Source organism: Trichosurus vulpecula, chromosome 1 (genome assembly GCF_011100635.1).
Source record: "Trichosurus vulpecula isolate mTriVul1 chromosome 1, mTriVul1.pri, whole genome shotgun sequence".
NCBI classification, from domain to species: Eukaryota; Metazoa; Chordata; class Mammalia; order Diprotodontia; family Phalangeridae; genus Trichosurus; species Trichosurus vulpecula.
The window spans coordinates 486,286,771-486,305,923 of NC_050573.1; the positions used below are offsets into that span (position 1 = coordinate 486,286,771).

At 36.4% G+C, this 19,153-nt stretch overlaps 1 pseudogene; it reads right to left on the reverse strand.

The window, feature by feature from the left end:
- Positions 1-15,987: 15,987 nt before the first annotated feature.
- On the reverse strand, positions 15,988-17,104 carry LOC118840318 (annotated as a pseudogene).
- Positions 17,105-19,153: the final 2,049 nt, after the last annotated feature.

The following is a 19,153-nucleotide window of genomic DNA, read 5'->3' on the forward strand; positions in this document are numbered from 1 at the left end:
AGAGATTATGAAAATTGAATTGATTGGTGTGTTCAACCAGTTGCTCAAAAGGAAGACTCTAAATTACTGGTAAATCTTTATCTCCCATAGATCACAGCAAAATTGTTCCAAGAGTTAAAATGCCACCTGTGATTAAGACTTCTCTTTGGAAGGGAAACATACTTAGAGGCTATTGAATGTGCAAACTCTTTCCTATCAATCATTTAACAAGTATTTTTTAAACACTAAACTGCATGGCAGATGGGTAGTTAGATGGATCAGTGGATAGAATGCTGGGCCTAGAGTCGGAAAGACTCATCTTCCTGAGTTCAAATCCATACTAAGACACTTAATAGCTGTTTGACCCTGGACAAGTAACTTAAGCTCTGTTTCCTTAATTCACTAGAGAAGGAAATGGCAAACCATTCCTGTATCTTTGCCAAGAAAACACCATGGACAGTATGGTCAATTGGGTCTAAAAGTGTGAGACACAGTATGACTGAACAACAACATGTGTCAAACACTGTGCTAAGAATTGTGGGTACAGATACAAGCAAAAACAGTTCCTAATCTTCATGTTGCTTCAAACTAATAGAGAAACAACATGCAATCCACTATTAACAAAGTATATAGATGTTTCTAGATATGTATACTAAAACAGAGACATATATCAAACAACACATATACATATCTATAAACATATATAGAAGATAAATATACATATATACATAGAAGATGAATGTTTATATATATGTATATATATGTGTGTGATTATATATAGATATATATACATATATCTATATATAGATACATATAGATATATATACATGTATACATATATCTATATCTATATCTATATATCTATATATCTATATATCTATATATATCTATATATATATCTATATATATATATGTATGTATATATATATGTATATGTATATATATATATATATATATATATATATATATATATATATATATATATATACACATACAGAGAGAGAGAGAGCTAACATTCATATAATGCTAACTAGGCCCCAGGCACTATGTAAGTGCTTTATAATTATTACTTCATTTGATCCTCACAACAGCCCTGGGAGGTGGACTCTGCTCCATTTTCAGAAAAGAACATAGACAAAGAGTAGTTAAGCAATTTGCCTGGGATCACACAGCTAGTAAGAGTCTGAGATTGGATTTGAATTCATCGTCTTTCTGAATCCAAGTCCTGTGCTCTATCTGGTATACCATCTAGATGCTTACATCTATTTTATTTATAACTCCACATATATCTATCTAGCTATGATAGATAGAATGTGGTCAAGAATGTTATCTTCTATCTTTGATCCTGATGGAGATGGTCTAGGTGCAGGACAATGAATCCAAGACCCTTGGGAACATCAATACTTCCATACCTGTCCCTTCAGTCATTATCTTCGAAGGCATCAGCCTGACAACTGTCAGTTGTAGGTTCTACAATCAGCTACCGATAGGCCAAAAAATAGAGTTCTAGCCACCAAAGTCCTTGGAACTCTCATATCCTTGGAACAACCAAAACTCAATAGTTTGACATCAGAAACTACTATTTTAATGACATTAAAGTAGAAGTATTCAATTTACAGGGGCAGAGCCAAAATGGCAGAGTGGAGAAACAAGTCAGATAACCTCTTCCAATATTCCCCACCAAACTACTTTAAAATAATACCTCAAATCCAATTCTCAAGTGGCAAAGCCAAGAAAAGGACAGGTTGAGAAATTCATCCAACAAAAGACAACTTAAGAGATCAGAAATGGAAATGTGTGATATGGAGGTGAAGGTCCACATGAACGAAACACCAGTGGTGGGACTAAGTAGTACAGACAGAAGCAGCAGTAAGTTTCAGGAACTCTCAAGCAGGAGACAGTAAGGTGACCTGACAACTGAGCAGAAAGAGATTCCCGAGGATTCCTGTGCTAGCACTGCATGTGGGTCCAGATGACATTTGGTAACTGCACTGCACATATACACTTCTCAGTCTTAGTTCAATGGAACAGATGAGCACTTTCAGTCAAGGGGGAGCAGAATCCCTGAGGAACAGTATTGCTTTTGGTAACAAGGGAACAGAGAACTCGAGGAACAATATCATTCTGAGCCCAAAAGGAGCAGGGGTCTTGAAGAACAGTATTGATTGCAATCCCAAGGAAGCAGGGGCCTTCCAGGGTAAGAACCAGAGTGTAGAACCAGGAGAGAAGTGGCCACATCTCTTGCCCTTGGAAACACTGAATACTTCAAACACCCAGAATTGTCTCTAAAAAGAGCAGTACCAAAAAGCCAAAATCTTGAGACAGTGCCCCTAGAGCCAAACTTTGCCATAAAATTCAAAATGAAGAAAAATGCAGGAAAATGAGCACACAATAAAAAGACAACTTGACCATAAAAAACTACTGTGGTGACAGAGAAGATTAAAATGCAAACTCAGAAGACAACAAAGCCAAAACAACTACAAGTAATGTTTCAAAGGGAAAAAATGTAAATTGATATAAGCCCAACAATTTCTGGAAGAGCTAAAAATAATTTTCAACATCAAATAAGAAAAGAAGAGAAAAATATGTAAGGAAATGAAATCAAAGTAAGAAAATTATGAAAATATAATTAACAACTTAGTAAAAGAGGCATTAAAATTTGAAGAAAACAGTACCTTAAAAAAAGGAAATCCAAGGCTACAAAATGAAGATCTTCAATAGCATATCGCATTAAATCTCCTTGGAAATTAGTAAACCAGTGCTGTTGCAACAATTGGGGTAGCAGCTGCTGTGGGGGGTAAAAGACCAACACAAGTCCAACAACAAGAACATTGCCAGGATAGGTTCTTTGATATGCTTTACTAAGGAAAGTAGTGTTAAGGGGTTCACAATCTTATTTCAAACCACATACAAATATCATTCACTTAGTTCAAGGGAAAAAGCTAGCACTCTGAACTTCAGAGCAAATACAAAAACAAATTACAAATATACATTATAAACAGACCAAATACAATTCATAGTTAACAAGAAGGCATCAACATCTGAGTTCAGGAGCCAGGGAGCTCATAACAATGGCTGCCCCAGTGTCATGTGCCACACCTCTTGTGGCTCAGAGCCCCAAGGAAGAACACCAACCTCTGGGTTTATATATTTAGTTCAGGGTCAAAGGTGAGTCACACATGCAACTCACCCACATGACCTAAAATTGTCATAAAAATGTGACTTAAACCCACATGGTCTAAAAGTCTCTGATGTCACAAACATGTCACTCAAACCCACTTAAAGTAGGCTTTCCCTTGAGGAAAGGAGGTCATCAAAGACTCCTAATTTAATCAAGGAAACAAAGGCCAAGATCTTCAAGGGTACTTGTTTGAATAAGTGTTAAAAGCCCATCTTAATTACCAATGCAACTGCCTATGTTCATTGAAATAGTATATTCTATCTTGAGCCTTCCCTGTCCCATGTAGTCATCTGATCCCTGCAAATATATTCTTTTGGACATTCTGGACTAGGCCTTATTCTCAGGGCATCTCTAAAGGGTACTCTCCTTCTCAGGTTGCAATCACTTGAAGAAATTCTCAGGTAACTTACAATTTGACACTGACAAGATTCAGAAAAATGCAGTGCAATCTCCTAAATTTGCTTTTTCAATAATCAGTTCATTTCTTTGTATTATAATTTAATATTTGTATTATTGTTTAATATTTATCATTATTATTTAATATTATTGTTATTTAATATTTTTAGTTTTCAACATCGATTTCCACAAGATATATATTTCCAGATTTTCTCCCCATCTCTACTCTTTCCCTTACCCCAAGATGGCATATATTCTGATTACACTTTTCCCCAGTCTGTCTTCCCTTCTGTCACCACACTCCTCCACCCATCCCTTTTCCCCTTACTTTCTTGTAGGGCAAGATAGATTTCTATAACCCATTGACTGTATATCTTATTTCCCAGTTGCATGAAAAAACAACTTTTTTTGAATATTTATTTTTAGAACTCTGAGGTCCAAATTCTCTCCCTTCTTCTCTCCCTTCCCACCCTCCTTGAGAAGCCAAGCAATTCAACATAGGCCACACATGTATCATTATGTAAAACACTTCCATAACAGTCATGTCATGAAAGACTAACTATATTTGCCTCCATTCTATCCTGTCCCCCTTTATTAAGTTTTCTCCCTTGATCTTGTCTCTTTTCAAAAGTGATTGAAATTTCCCTGTCTTCCCCCCTCCAAAAAAAGACTTTTGAAAAAAGGAATTATGAATATATATTTCTTTTTTTCCATTTAATAACATTTTTCCAATTACATGCAAAGATAGTTTACAACGTTCATTTTTCCAAGACTTTGAGGTCCAAATATACTTTCTCCCTCCTTAGAGATGGCATGAAATCTTATTTAGGGCAAACATGTACAATCATAATAAATACATTTTCATGTTAGTCATGTTGTGAAAGAAAAATCAGAACAAAGGGGAAAAACCATGAGAAAGAAAAATAAAAGCAAAACAGAGAGAGATCATATACTTCCACATGCATTCAGATACCATAGTACTGTCCCTGGATGTGGACAGCATTTTTTGTGGTGAATTCCTTGGAATCATCTTAGATCATTGCATTGCTAAGAAGAGGTAATTCTATTAGAGTTGTTTGTGACACAATACTGCTTTTACTGTGTGCAGTATTCTCCTGTTTCTGCTCACTTCACTTTGCATCAATTCGCGTAAGGCTTTCCAGGTTTTTCTGAAATCTGTCTGCTCATCATTTATCACTCCCCCCCAACTTGGTGAACCTTAAAAAATAATGTAAATGTAAAGTCAATATATACATAGATACACCCCATACATACATATCTGTATTAAAAAATGACTATCTCCACTTGACTTTGTCAGCTTATAGGTTTCATTTCCTTTTTAATTAACTAATTAGTTAATTAATTTTTATTTTTCAGCATTTACTTCCATAAGATTTTGAGTTCTAAATTTCCCCCTCCCTTCCCTCTCCTTTCACCAACAAAGTATGCAATCTGATATCTGCTATATATATATATATATATATATATATATATATATATATATATATATATATATTCAGATTTAACATTTTCATATTAATCATGTTGTAAAGAAGAATTAGAACCAATGGGAGGAACCACAAGAAAGAAGAAATAAAACAAAATAGCTGCTCATCTTTTATTATAGAACAATACTATTTACTCACATTCTTATACCACAACTTTTTCAGCCATTCCATAATTGATGGACATCCCATCCATTTCCAATTCTATGCCACCACGAAAAGAGCTACTGTAAGTGCTTTTGTACTTATGGATCCTTTTCCCTTTTTTATGATCTCTTTGTGATACATACCTAGTACTGTTATTGCTGGATAAAAGGTATACAAAATTTATAGCCCATTTGTCATAGCTCCAAATTGCTCTCCAGAATGGGTGGCCAGTTTACAATTCCACCAGCAATGGATTAGTGTTACCATTTTCCCACATCATCTCCAAAATTTATCATTTTTTGTCACATTAGCCAATCTGATAGGTGTGAGTTGTGTAACAACAATGTTGCTAGCAGCTGCTGTGGAGGTGAAAGACTGAGAAGACCAACAACAAGAACACATAGGAGAGCTGCTAGCACAGTTTCTTTGATCTGCTTTTCTAAGGAAAGCAACTTTAAGGGGTTTACAATCTTACTTTAATCATACATACTTATATCCTTCACTTAGTTCAGGGGGAAAAGCCAGCACCCTGAACTTCAGAGCAAATAAAACCAAAATTACAAACAGAAACTATATAAACAGAGCAAATAATACAAACCAGTAGACAGGCTTCTAGCTGTCTGTCCAACATCTGGGTATTCTATGCTGGGGTAAGGGGAGGGGGTGGGGGGGAAGGAGCTCCTTCTGTTACCCAGAGTCTTGTCACCAACACTCTTCCAATAAGTGTGCCTCCAAAGGCAAATGCTAACCTTTGAGTACATACAATATTTCCCCATGTATAAGATGCAACTTAATTTTGGGGCACAAAATTTGAAAAAAAAATGTTTTACATAAAGTTATCGAACTCAAGTTTTATTCATCATAAAATTCATACAACTCCTCATCACTTTCAAAACTCCCATCCATTAGCTTGTCCTCAACTGTGTTTGATGATGAATCACTTTCTTCACGTATTGCCTTGTTCTCAGTCCTATCTATGGAATTTGAAATGCCACACTTCTTAAATGACTTGACAATGATCTCAAACTTGAAATTATCCCAGAATCTTTTCACCCAGGCACAAACTTCTCCTGTAGTTGGTTTCTTCACTCTTGCCTCTGATGGCCTTCTTCTGCCCTGATGTTTTCAGGAGGGTTTCTTCTTCCTGTTTCCAGTCTCAGATTTTTTCTCAGTTGGAGGAGGACTAAACTTACATTCAGCAGCATGATTTCCATTCACTTTTGCAAACTGGATCACTTTTAAATTGAATTCAGCATTGTATGAAAATCTTTTCTGAGCCATTTCTGGGCAGAACATGGCAAAATGTAACTTAATATACCGGTAACAAATGTGAAACAATGAGCTCAAAGACAAGTGCAAAAAAAGCAGTAAGTTCAAGTAAAAAATTCTATAACCACTGTATAAGACACACGCAGTTTTTAGACCCCAAATTTTTGAAAGGGTTGCATCGTATACATGGGGAAATATGGTATACAATTCTTCAGGGTCAAAGGGTGTCCCAACTGTTTGTCTCAAACCCACATGACTTAGGCCCTTTTGTCACTTAAACTCTTCTTCTGGGTCAGAGGACATCACAGCCATAGGACTCAAACCTGTGTGAACTAGGTCTTCCTTTGACTTAAGCAGTTCATTAAAAACTCCCAATTTAATCAAAGATTCCTTACTGCTGAGAAGCGCTCCAAAACAAATACAGCAAAAGGTCCCACTTTACCTGCCCTATTCAGACAAATGCAAGAGTAATTAAAGTCACTTGACTGCCTTAACATTCCAAAAGAGAAGACAACAAAAAGTCCCACCCTGAATACCAGAACAAGTTGTTACCTCAGACTTGTTTTAATTTGCATTTTTCTAATCCATAGTGTTGGAAGTCACATGATTTTTTCATGCCACCACAGACAGATTTAATTTCTTCCTCCAAAAACTGCCTGTTCATATCCTTTGACCATTATCAATTGGAGAATGACTGCTATTCTTATAAATTTGAATCTGTTCTGTATCTATTTGAAAAAAGGAGGCCTTTGTCAGAGACATTATTTATAAAAATCATTTCTCAGCTTTCTGCTTTCCTTCTAATCTTGTTAGAATTGGCTTTGTTTGTACAAATCTTTTTAATTTAATGTAATAAATTTATGAATTTTATATTCCAAAATGTTCTCTCTCTTCTTTGGTCATACATTCTTCCCTCCTCCATGTATCTGACAGGAAAACTATTCCTAGCTCTCCTAGTTTGCTTATGGTATCACCCCTTATGTCTAAATCATGTACCTATTTCAACCTTAATTTGGCATGTGGTATAAGATGTTCATCTATGTCTAACTTTTGTCTATTATTTTCCAGTGTCCCTAGCAGTTTTTGTCAATTGTGAGTTCTTACCACCAAAGCTGAAGTCTTTGGGTTTATCAAATAGAAAACATTAGTCATTGCCTGCTGTGTCTTGCATACCCAACAGATTCCACTGATCCACCACTCTAGTTCTTAGACAGTACCAGATAGTTCTGAACATCACTGCTATATGAAACAGTTTCAGATCTGGTTTTGCTAGGGAAACTTCCCTTGCATTTATTTTTATAAATTCTGTGATATTCTTGATCTTTTGTTCTTCCCAGATGAATTTTGTTATTTTTTCTAGCTCTATAAAATATTTTTAGTAGTTTGATTGGTGTGGCACTGAATAGTAAATTGATTTGGCTAGAATTGTCATTTTTATTATATTAGCTCAGCCAACCCATGAACAACTAATATTTTCCCAATTATTTAGATCTGATTTTAATTTTTGGGAAAAGCATCTTGTAATTGTGTTCATGTAGTTCCTGGGTTTGTCTTGGCAGGTAGACTTCCAAATATTTTATGTTGTCTACAATTATTTTAAATGAATTTCTCTTTCTATCTCTTCCTACTGGGCTTTGTTGGCAATATATAGAAATGTTTATAATTTATGTGGACTTATTCTACCTCCTGCAACTTTGCTAAAGTTGTTAGTTATTTCAAATAGGTTTTTACTTGAGTCTCTTGTATTCACTAAGCATACTATCATATTATCTTTAAGGAGTGATAATTTTGTTTTGTCATTACCTATTCTAATCCCTTTGATTTTTTTCTTCTCTTATGGCTAAGGCTAATGTTTCTAGAAGAATGTTGAATGATAGTGGTGATAATGGCCATCCTTGTTTCACCTCTGATCTTATTGGGAAAGCTTTTTGCTTATCTGCAATACAAGTAATGCTTGCTGATGGTTTTAGATATGTAGTGCTACATCATGAAGGCAGAATTCATGATTAAAAAGAAAATCATAAATATGCCTGAATGGTTCAGAATTGCAGGATGCAAGGAAATCTCTAAGTAGAAGGCAGAGGAATTAAAGCATTTATTTAAGCTCCAAAGTAGCAGACCCAGACACTGATTTCCTTAACAAGTGCTTATCATCTTAAGAAAACTCCATTCATTTCTATGCTCTTTAGTGTTTTCTAATTTAAAAATAAACTTAAATGCAAAATAAGAAGAGAAAACAGAAAAAAAATACTAAAACTTAAAGACAAAACAAGAAAAGAAAAAAAATTAAGTGCATAACAGAACATAAAAAGAATTCAATATGTAAAGCAATGTATTTCCATTTCAAGAAAGCCTATATAATAAATATAACACATTATGTTCATAATTGTTGATCTTTTCTTTGCTTCGTTGTAGCTTTTATTTTGTTTGCTGCTATGCACTTTTTACTTTGTTTATTTCTCTCTTTCTCCTCCACTCCCTGTAGCAACAGTTCAGCCAGCAGCTGCTGTGGGGGTGAAAGACCAAAACAAGTCCAACAAAAGAAACTTTGATCTGCTTTACTAAGGAAAGCAAACTTAAGGGGTTAACAATCTTATTTCAATCCAACATACACATATCATTCACTTAATTTAGGGGAAAAAGCCAGCACCCTGAACTTCAGAGCAAACACAAAGTACTAAAAACATACATTATAAACAGACCAAATACAATTCATAGTTACCAAGAAACCAACATCTGGCTTGACAAGCCAGGAGGCTCTTAGAGTGACTGCCCAGAGTCCCACACCAACACTCCTCCAGGCGTGAAAGCCTCAAGGGAGAACCTCTAGGTTTATATACCTTGTTCAGGGTCAAAGGTGAGTCACACATGTGACCCACCTGTGTGACCTAAAAGCATCACAAAAATGTGACTTAAACCCATGTGGTCTAAAAGCCTCTGATGTCACAAATATATCACTCAAACCCATGTAAACTAGGCTTTCCCTTGAGGCAAGGAAGTCATCAAGGACTCCTAATTTAATCAAGGAAACAAAGGCTAAACTCTTCAATAAGTGCTAAAAGCCCTCATTAATTACCAATGCACCCCCCTAGGGCTAATAATAAGCAGGGAGACACACACATACACACACACACACACACTCACACACAGTTATACACCTATATACATATACATGTATACATAGATATGCACACACATATACATGTAGTGAGATATACAAACATATACGTGGAGGTACACATACACATGTAAATATTCATATATACAAACATATATTAATACACATAGGCATACATACCTACACTTACATATACATAGATATCTATATTCATACAAATATACATTCATGTGCATGTATATAAAGCCATACTATACCTGTTTGTGCTCCCTTTCTCTGAAGGTGAATAATATCTTCCTTCATAAATCCAAGTCTTTCCATATTTTTCTTAAATCTACCAACTCATTCCCTACACCACAGTAATATTTCAACCTTATACTGTCTAGTTAATTTAAATAGTATTAAAAAATATTAATATGCCTGACATATAGTATAGTTTCCTTATTTTCCTTTTTTGACTAAATCTATATTAGCTTTAATTTTGTCTGAGATTTGATTAGTAACCCTGTTTCTTGTCACTAACATATGCTAATCCTGATACTTATTTTATATTTTTGTTTATTTCTTATTTTCTATCCTTCCTGACTCCTCTACTTTACCTCTACTCACTTCCTTGCCCTCCTTATCAATCAACCTACCACTCCCAAAAAGACCTCTACCTTATCCTCTTCCCCCACTTTCCTCTTGTCCTTTTGTTTCTGTCTAAATTTAGAAGACTTTTATAGCTTTCTAAAAATATATGCTTTTGCCTCTTTATCCCATTAAAATAGAAATCCTTCAACATCCCCCATCCAATTCCCAAAATCAATTTTTAAAATAAATTTGGAAGACTTTTATTACCTTCTAAATGTATATTTTGGTCTCTTTTTAACCTCATCTGACGTAAGTAGGGTTCTGTCTAAAATACCCACCCCCTCCCTATCACCTTAGCATTTTATTTCTTTCTGAATTTAGAAGACGTTTATAACTTTCTAGATATATATGTATTGTTAGCTCTTTAACCTATTCCTGATGATGCTAGGGTTTCAGAACTAACAGCCCACCTCCCTCATCTAACTTCTCTTTGTAAGTTCTTTCTTTCACATCTGATTAGTGTGACAATTATTCTTTCTACCTTTTCCTAGATAGTATTACTTTATAGAATCACATCATACTCAGTTCTACCTCAGTCTTTCTTTTGAACTAACTACTAATTACAATCTGAGAGGTATTTTCTCACATAAAAACTAAACAGCCTATTGTCATTGAATCCCTTGAAATTGGTCATTGATGTTTAGCTTATATTTCTTTTGGATATTGTAAGTCGAATTTTCTATTAAGACTGGGTCTTTTTGCAATAAAATCTTGAAAGTCTGGTAATTTATTGACTGTCCAAGTTTTTTTTGTTCAAAATTATGCTTAACTTTCCTGGGTATGATATTTCTTGCCACAATTCCTATTTCCTGGCTCTTAGAAATATAGTGTTCCAAAATCTGCAGTCTTTTACTGCTAGGTCTTGTGTGATTCTAATTGTGGCTCCAACATATTTGAATTTTGTTTTATTTTATTACTCTTAATATTTTCTTCTTTACCTGGGTGTTTCAGAATATAGCTATGACATTTCTGTACATTTTCCTTGTAGGATCTCTTTCTGGTGGTGATTGGTGTATTTTTTTCTAAGTCTACTTTCTCATCTTATTCTAATGCTTCAGGAAAATTTTCTTTAATTATTTCTTGTATTATTTTATTAAGATTATTTTATTTTTTATTGTGCCTTTCAGGTAGACTGATTGTTCTTATTTTTTCTCTTCTTGATATGTTTCCAGATCAATTATTTTTCTTATGAGATGTTTTATATCTTCATTTTTTTCATTAAAAATATTTCTTGGTCTCATAATTTTACTGGCTTCCTGTTGCTCAATTTTAATTTTCAAGAAGTTATTTTCCTTAATTTTCTGGATCTCTCTTTCTAGTTGGTTAAACTTCTTTACAAAATCTTGTTTTTTTTTTAATTTTCCTCAGTCTCTCTTGCTTTATTTTTAAGGTATCCTTTAAGTTCTTCTACAAATTCTTTTATTGTCAGGTGAACATTTGACTTTACTCTTTGTTGTATAAGGAGCTTTTTTTTGCTTCAGTATTGTCCTTGGAAGATGAACCCTGATTCTCCCTATTCTCATAGTGTCTTTCCATGGTTGGTTTTTTTCTTCTTTGTCTTCTCATTTAAAATACATACACACACACACACACACACACACACACACACACACACACACACACACCTCTAGTCCTGGAATATGAAGGATGATGCCTCTGGCCTCAGTTCCTCCTTCAATTCTCCCCTCTGGCCTGAAAACAAAACCAAGAACTCTTCCCTCCTGTAAGTTTTGAGAGTTATCTGTACCCCTTTCTCATTTCTTCTATACTCAGGGCATGTGCTGGCTCCTTTTCACCCAAAGCCATGTCACCAGAGCACAGTTGCAGGTGGTTTCCCTTATCAGCAGAGGTTCTCTTAATACTCCTCCACTCAGAGGCCATACTCTCCAAACTGTCTGGAAAGAGAAAATTCCTGTGACTGGGGCTAAGGCTACCTTGCTATCTAGCTAGCCCCAGGGTTAGCAGAACTATCATGGAGGTCATTACCCTTCAAAGGGACCAAACCTCAGTCCTGAAATGTTTCTGTTATTCTCTTTCTGTTGTACTGGGAGGATCACTGTTCCGTCCCAATTTTTGTTTAGTTTTACCACTCTATGTTCATTCTGAGGTACTATTTTGTCTTGTTTATGAAGGAAATCTTCAGTGGTCTTTTCGACCTCTCTTTCCACTTGGCTAATTCTGCCTTTCAAGGCATTCTTCTCCTCATTGGCTTTTTGGAGCTCTTTTGCCATTTGAGTTAGTCTATTTTTTAAGGTGTTGTTTTCTTCAGTATATTTTTTAGTATTTTTTGGGTCTCCTTTAGCAAGTCATTGACTTGTTTTTCATGGTTTTCTCGCATCATTCTCATTTCTCTTCCCAATTTTTCCTCTACTTCTCTAACTTGTTTTTCCAAATCCTTTTTGAGCTCTTCCATGGCCTGAGACCAGTTCATGTTTTTCTTGGAGGCTTTTGATGTAGGCTCTTTGACTTTGTTAACTTCTTCTGGCTCTATTTTTTGGTCTTCTTTGTCACCAAAGATAGATTCCAAAGTCTGGGACTGAATATGAGTGAGTTTTCGCTGCCTGGCCATGTTCCCAGCCAACTTACTTGACCCTTGATTTTTTGTCAGGGTATGACTGCTTGTAGAGCAGAGAGTACTTTGTTCCAAGCTTGAGAGGATGTGCTGTTGTTTTCAGAGCTATTTCTATACAGCTAGTTCTGCCACACCAGCACTCCTGCTTGCCCAAGAACTGCCAACCCGGACCTGATGAAAATCTTAAGCAGGCCCTGCATTCCTGCTCTGATCTGTCATTTAATTCCTCCCACCATGTGGGCCTGGGACTGGAAGCAACTGCAGCTGTAGTTCTGTAGCTGCACCACCTGTGCTGCCCCTGGGGCAGTGGCTGAAACATGAATGCCTTCCACTCTGTTGCCCGCAGCTTTTCCCACTAACCTTGTCTGTTGTCTTTGGTGTTTGTGGGTTGAGAAGTCTGGTAACTGCCACAGCTCACTGATTCAGGGTGCTATGGCTTGTTCCGCCTGGCTCCTGGTCTGGTTGGTCCTTCCACCACCCACACTGAGCTCCACTCCCCTCTGCTCCCCTCCATTCCCAGCTCCATGCAGGATAGACCTCACTCAGCGACCATCCAGGTTGTCCTGGGCTGGAGCTCTGCCTCCTTCTGCTATTTTGTGGGTTCTGCAGTTCTAGAATTTGTTCAAAACCACTTTTTATAGGTTTTTGGAGGGACCTGGCAGGGAGGTCACACAAGTCCCTGCTTTCCAGCCACCATCTTGGCTCCGCCCCCTCATATTATTTTTTTCTTAAAACCAGCTCTTAGTTTTATTTATTGTTTCAATACTTTTTACTTTTAATTTTACTAATCTCTCATTTGATTTTCACAATTTCTAATTTGGTATTTAATATGGGATTTTAACTTATCCTCCTCCTAGCTTTTTTAGTTGCATGCCCACTTCATTTATCTTCATTTTATCTGTTCTTATTCATATAAACATTTAGAGATATAAAATTTCCCCTGAGAACTGCTTTGTCTACACACCATACATTTTGATATGTTTTCTCATTATTATCATTCTCTTTGATGAAATTATTTATTGTTTCTACAATTGTTTTTGACCCACTCATTCTTTAGGATTGTATGATTTCATTTCCAAGTAGTTTTTAGATTATCTTTCCATGGCCCTTTATTAAAAATGACTTTTCTTTTCATCATGATCTGAAAAGGATACATTTAATTTTTCTTCCTTTCTGCATTGGATTGTGAGGTCTTTATGACTTAATACATGGTCAGTTTTTGTGTAGGTACCTTGTACCACTGAGAAAAAAAAAAGGCTATATTCCTTTCTTTCCCCGTTCACTTTTCTCCAGAAGTCTATCTTATTTAATTTTTCTTAAATTCTATTCACCTCCTTAAGTTCTTTGTTGTTTATTTTGTGGTTAGATTTATGTAGTTATGAGGGGGGAGCTTGAGGTCCCCCACTAATATAGTTTTGCTGTCTCTTTCTTCCTGTCAGACACTTAAATCTCCCTTATTCATTTGGATGCTATGCCACTTTGTGAATATATGCTTAGTATTGATAATGCTTCATTGTCTATGGTACCTTTTTGGAACGTTGTAGTTTCCTTCATTATCTCTTTTAATTAGTCTTGTTTTGCATTTACTTAGTCTGAGATAAGGATTGCTACCCCTGCTTTTTTACTTCAGCTGACTTATAATATGTTCTGCCTCAGATTTTTTCCTTTACTCTGTGTATATAGCTCTGCTTTAAATGTGTTTCTTGTGCACAAAATATTTCAGTATTATACTTTTCAATCCACTCTGCTATCTGCTTCCATTTTATGGGAGAGTTTATCCTATTTACATTCATAGTTATGATTACTATGTATTTCCCTCCATGCCATCTTTTCTCCTTCTTATAATTTTCTATTTGCTTCCAACTTGTCCCTACTCATTAGTGTTTTACTGGTGACCATTCCCTCAATCTGCCCTCCCTTTTATCAGTGCCCCCCTTTTCTTTCTCTTTTTCCCTCCTACTTCCATATATGGTAAGATAAATTTCTATACTCAATCAAGTGTGTATGTTACATGCTCTTTGACCCCAATCCAATGAGAAAAAAGTTCAAACATTGCTAACTCCCTTCTCTTCTTTCCCTCTAATGTAACATGTCTTTTATGCCTCTTCAAGTGATGCAGTTTACCCTATTTTCCTTCACCTTTTCTCTCCTCCCAGTATAATCCTTTTCCTTCCTTAATTTTTTTTATCATCACATCAAAATCAACTTATACCCATCCCATCTGTCTATATATATATATATATATATATATATATATATATATATATATATATATATCCTTTTAACTGCCCTAATACACATACAGTTTTTCAAAGTTACAAGTATCATCTTCCCATATAGGGAAATAAACAGTTTAATTTTATTGAAGAACATGTTTGTTTGTTTTTTTTTTTTTACTGTTAAATTTTTATGCTTCTCTAGAGTCTTGTATTTGAAGATTGAATTTTCTGTCCACCTCTGATTCTTCCATCAGTAAAGTTTAAAAGTCCCCTATTTCATGGTGTCCATCATTTCCCTTGAAAGAATATGATCAGTTCAACTGGATAGTTCCTTCCTATTTGTAATCCAAGCTCAAGTCCTTCATCTTGTGTCTCAAGTACTCCAGTCCTTTAATGTAGAAGTTAATTCTTGTTTTATCCTGACTGTGGCTCCTTGAAATATCATTTTTTTCTTTGTGTCTGCTTGCAGTACTTTTCCGTTGACCTGATAATTCTGGAATTTGGCTAAAACATTCCTTGGAATTTCCATTTTGGGATTTCTTTCAGGAAGTGATTGGTGGATTCTTTAAATGACTATTTTAACTTCTGGTTCTAGTATATCAAGGCAGTTTCCTTTGATAATTTATTTGGAGACATATTTATTCAGTGTCACAACCAGTCTACTACAATTGGCAATCAACGTTGAGTGCATGGGTGCAAAAAAAATCTTCATTAAAACCTTTTTTTGGAAAGCTTTATAGTTTCCACACAACAGAAACTAAAATAACCTGTTATACAATTAGTCACAAATACAATCTTGGTGGGTTTTTGTTTGCTCATACACAAAAAAGTATTGTCTAAAATGCCTTATTATAGCAGCTAGGCCCTACCACTGTTCTTGGCTAAGTTCACAAATCTCCTGTAACATGTACCTTCCCTGTCACTTCTCTGGCTTTCCTCTCCTGCTAAGCTTTGTTTCCTAATAGTAATTAAAATGTTCTGCCACTGCTGTAACTACTGCTACTACTGGAACCACCATAGCCACCTTAGTCACATGGTTTGGTAAAATAAGGGCCTGAGCTCTTGCCTCTAAAGTTTCCTCCCTTCATGGGAGCAAAAAGTTTGAAGACTGATTGTTGTGGTTGCTAAAATCATTGTAGCTTCCACTAGCTCCAAAGTTTCTTCCACTACCACTGCCAAAGCCACCTCTGCCTGCTCCATTGTTATAACTGTCATAACTGCCACTACTGCCTTAGCCACTGCTCTGGTTTCTATAACCACCATCATTTACAAATCCATTGTAGCCATCTCGGCTTCTGCCATATCCTCTACCACCATGACTGGCACCAAAACTACTACAACCACTGCAGTAACTACCATGGCCAAAGTTATCATTTGCACCAAAGCCCCTCTGCAGCCACCACCAAAGTTTCCAGAACCACTTTGACCTCTTTGACTAGATGAAGACCTGGCCCTTTCTTGCTTAGACAAAACTTTCCTTACTTCACAGTTGTGGCCATTCGTAGTATGGTATTTTTGCATGACAATCCCATCCACAGGAACGTGGTCATTTAAAGTAACAAAAGTAACAAAAGCACTATCTCAATCAGTCCTGATTTCAATCACTTCAATTTTTCCATATGGCTCAAAATAGTCTCTTCAGCGATGCTGCTCAGTGTTTTCTTTAATGTCTCTCAGAAAGATCTTTTTCACATTTAAGTGGGTATCTGACCTTTAAGAGTCCTCTCTGGAAGGGTTATGCAGTGAGTAGAGTAATGGCCCTGGAGTCAGGAGGACCTGAGTTCAAATCTGGCCTCAGACACTTAACACAGAAGCTATGTGACCTTGAGCAAGTCACTTAACCCCAATTGCCCTCCCTTCTCCCCTCCAAAAACAAAGAGATCTTTCTGGAAATAGCTCTCTTTGCTTCAACAACTCTGCCATTAACTTTGCAAGGTCTTGCATTTATGGCTGTATCTACGTCTTCTGGTGTGGCATAGGTAACAAAACCAAAACCCCTGTTCCATTTGGTATTTGGATCCTTCATCACCACGCAGTCTATAAGCATTCCCATTGCTCAGAAGGGCTCCTCAGGCTCTCCTCCATCATTTCAGACCTCAGGTCTCTGATAAAGAGGTTTCAAAGCCACTCAGACTCCTTGAGGTACTTTGAATTTGACATGGTGAGAGCAGTAGCAGATGCTTCAGCCATCCTTCTCCAATAACATCGAGACCAGAAAATGATAATTTCTTAAAAGATGCTGTCTAGCCTGTTTTTTGATCATGGCCCTCACGTACTCTAAAAAAAAATCTTAAATTATTCCTCCTCAATCTATTTTCCAGCTCAGTCGCTTTTCCAATGAGATATTTTACATTCCCTCTATTTGTGCGTTCTTTGATTTTTTTGACTGGTTCTTGATGTCTCATAGTGTCATTGGTTTCCATTTGCCCAATTCTAATTTTTAAGGAATGATTTTCTTCAGTTAGCTTTTGTATCTCCTTTCCCAATTTGGCCAATTCTGTTTCTTGAGGAGATGTTTTCATCAGTCAATTTTTGTGTTTTCTTTCCTAAGCCACTGATGCCTTTTTTAAAATAATTCTCCTACATAAGTCTCATTTCTTTTCCCAACTTTTTCTTCTACCACTCTTACTTGATTTTAAAATCCTTTTTGAGCTCCATCGAGAGGAATTTTTGAGCTTGTGATTAATTCATATTGCCCCTTGAGGCTTCACATCTAGGCATTATGACATCGTTGCCCTCTTGTGAGTTTATGTTTTGCTCTTCTCTGTCACCATAGTAGCTTTCTATTGTAGGGGCTCTTTTCTGTTTCTTACTCATTTTCAGACTATTTCATGACTTCTAAAGTTGAGCACTGCTCCTAGGGCAGAGGGAGTACTATTCCACACTTTTTATGCAGGGGGACAGGAGTCTGGTCACTGGCTTTCTACACCAGAGCCTCAGAAGATTGTAGTTTGCCCACTGAGCTGGGGGTGACTTCAGTTTCTTCCACTTGTTGTGTTGAGGTTCTGGGTCTCACAAGTTGCTTTCTGGGCTGAGGCTGGAGATCTCACTGCTGGTCTGCTGATCCAGGAGCAATGGGCATTGGTTTCTGATTTGTGATGTGGCTAAAAGCCTCCTGCTGGCTTGCCCAAACATCATTTTCCTGGACTGTACTCCCCCTTTGCCCAAGTGATACAGACCTTTCCTGAAATCCTTTTAAGTTATCTTAAGCTTAAAAATTGTTTCTCTCTCTTCGTGTGTGCTGTTGCTCCAGAATCCATTTAGAGACCTGATTTAACATTGTTTCTGAGGGAAACTGAGGAGAACTCAGGCCACTTCCTGTATTCTCTCTAACATCCATGCACACAATTTCCTAAAAACAGTTTCAAATCCTTTAAATTTCCTTAATTGAAAGCCTCTTCTGTAGGCCAAATTTGGGACCTATAAAGATTTTTCTATATCATAGCCAATCTTTGCCTAATTTGAAACCTCTTATTTTTAGTAATCTCTTTTCAATGTGAAGCTTCCCCTCATCTCAGGCCAATAAGTACTTCCCTAAGAGAGGTCTTTAAAATTATTAGAGTTGGCTTTTACACAGTCAAAGAGAGTGTATTTCATCAAGAGTTTCCTCTAGTCCCAAGCTAAGAGAAATTTCCCTGGGAGGGAGGTAGCCATTTGTATGCTAAAAACCTATCCCATTTTTCCCTTCATTTGAATCTTCCCCAACAATTTGGAAGACTACTTTGGTTTGGCCATTTATTATTTAAATACTAGATTCCTATTATTCAATTAGGGAAATGACCCTAGGGATATCCTTCCCCAATAGCGCCAGGGTTTACCTTATCTTAGAAGAATTGAGATTGATGGGGAGCTCGACCCCAGGGGCAGTCTTGTATAGGGAATTCCTTCAGTGAAAAAAACAACCAACCAAAGTGCTTTAAGTAGCTCCATGAAGAGGTTAGGCTGTGGTTCCCTCTCCAACCACCTGTGGTTGCTAAATGTCACAGTTAAATTGAGGTAAACTGAGGAGATAAAATCCAAGCTGTGTAATTTATTAGCAAGGCATGCATTTGCAAAAATACCTGGCCCAAACCTCTTCAGTGGGCTATAAAGAGAGGGTTACAAGAGTTTTTACAGTAAACAGTTAGTACTTTT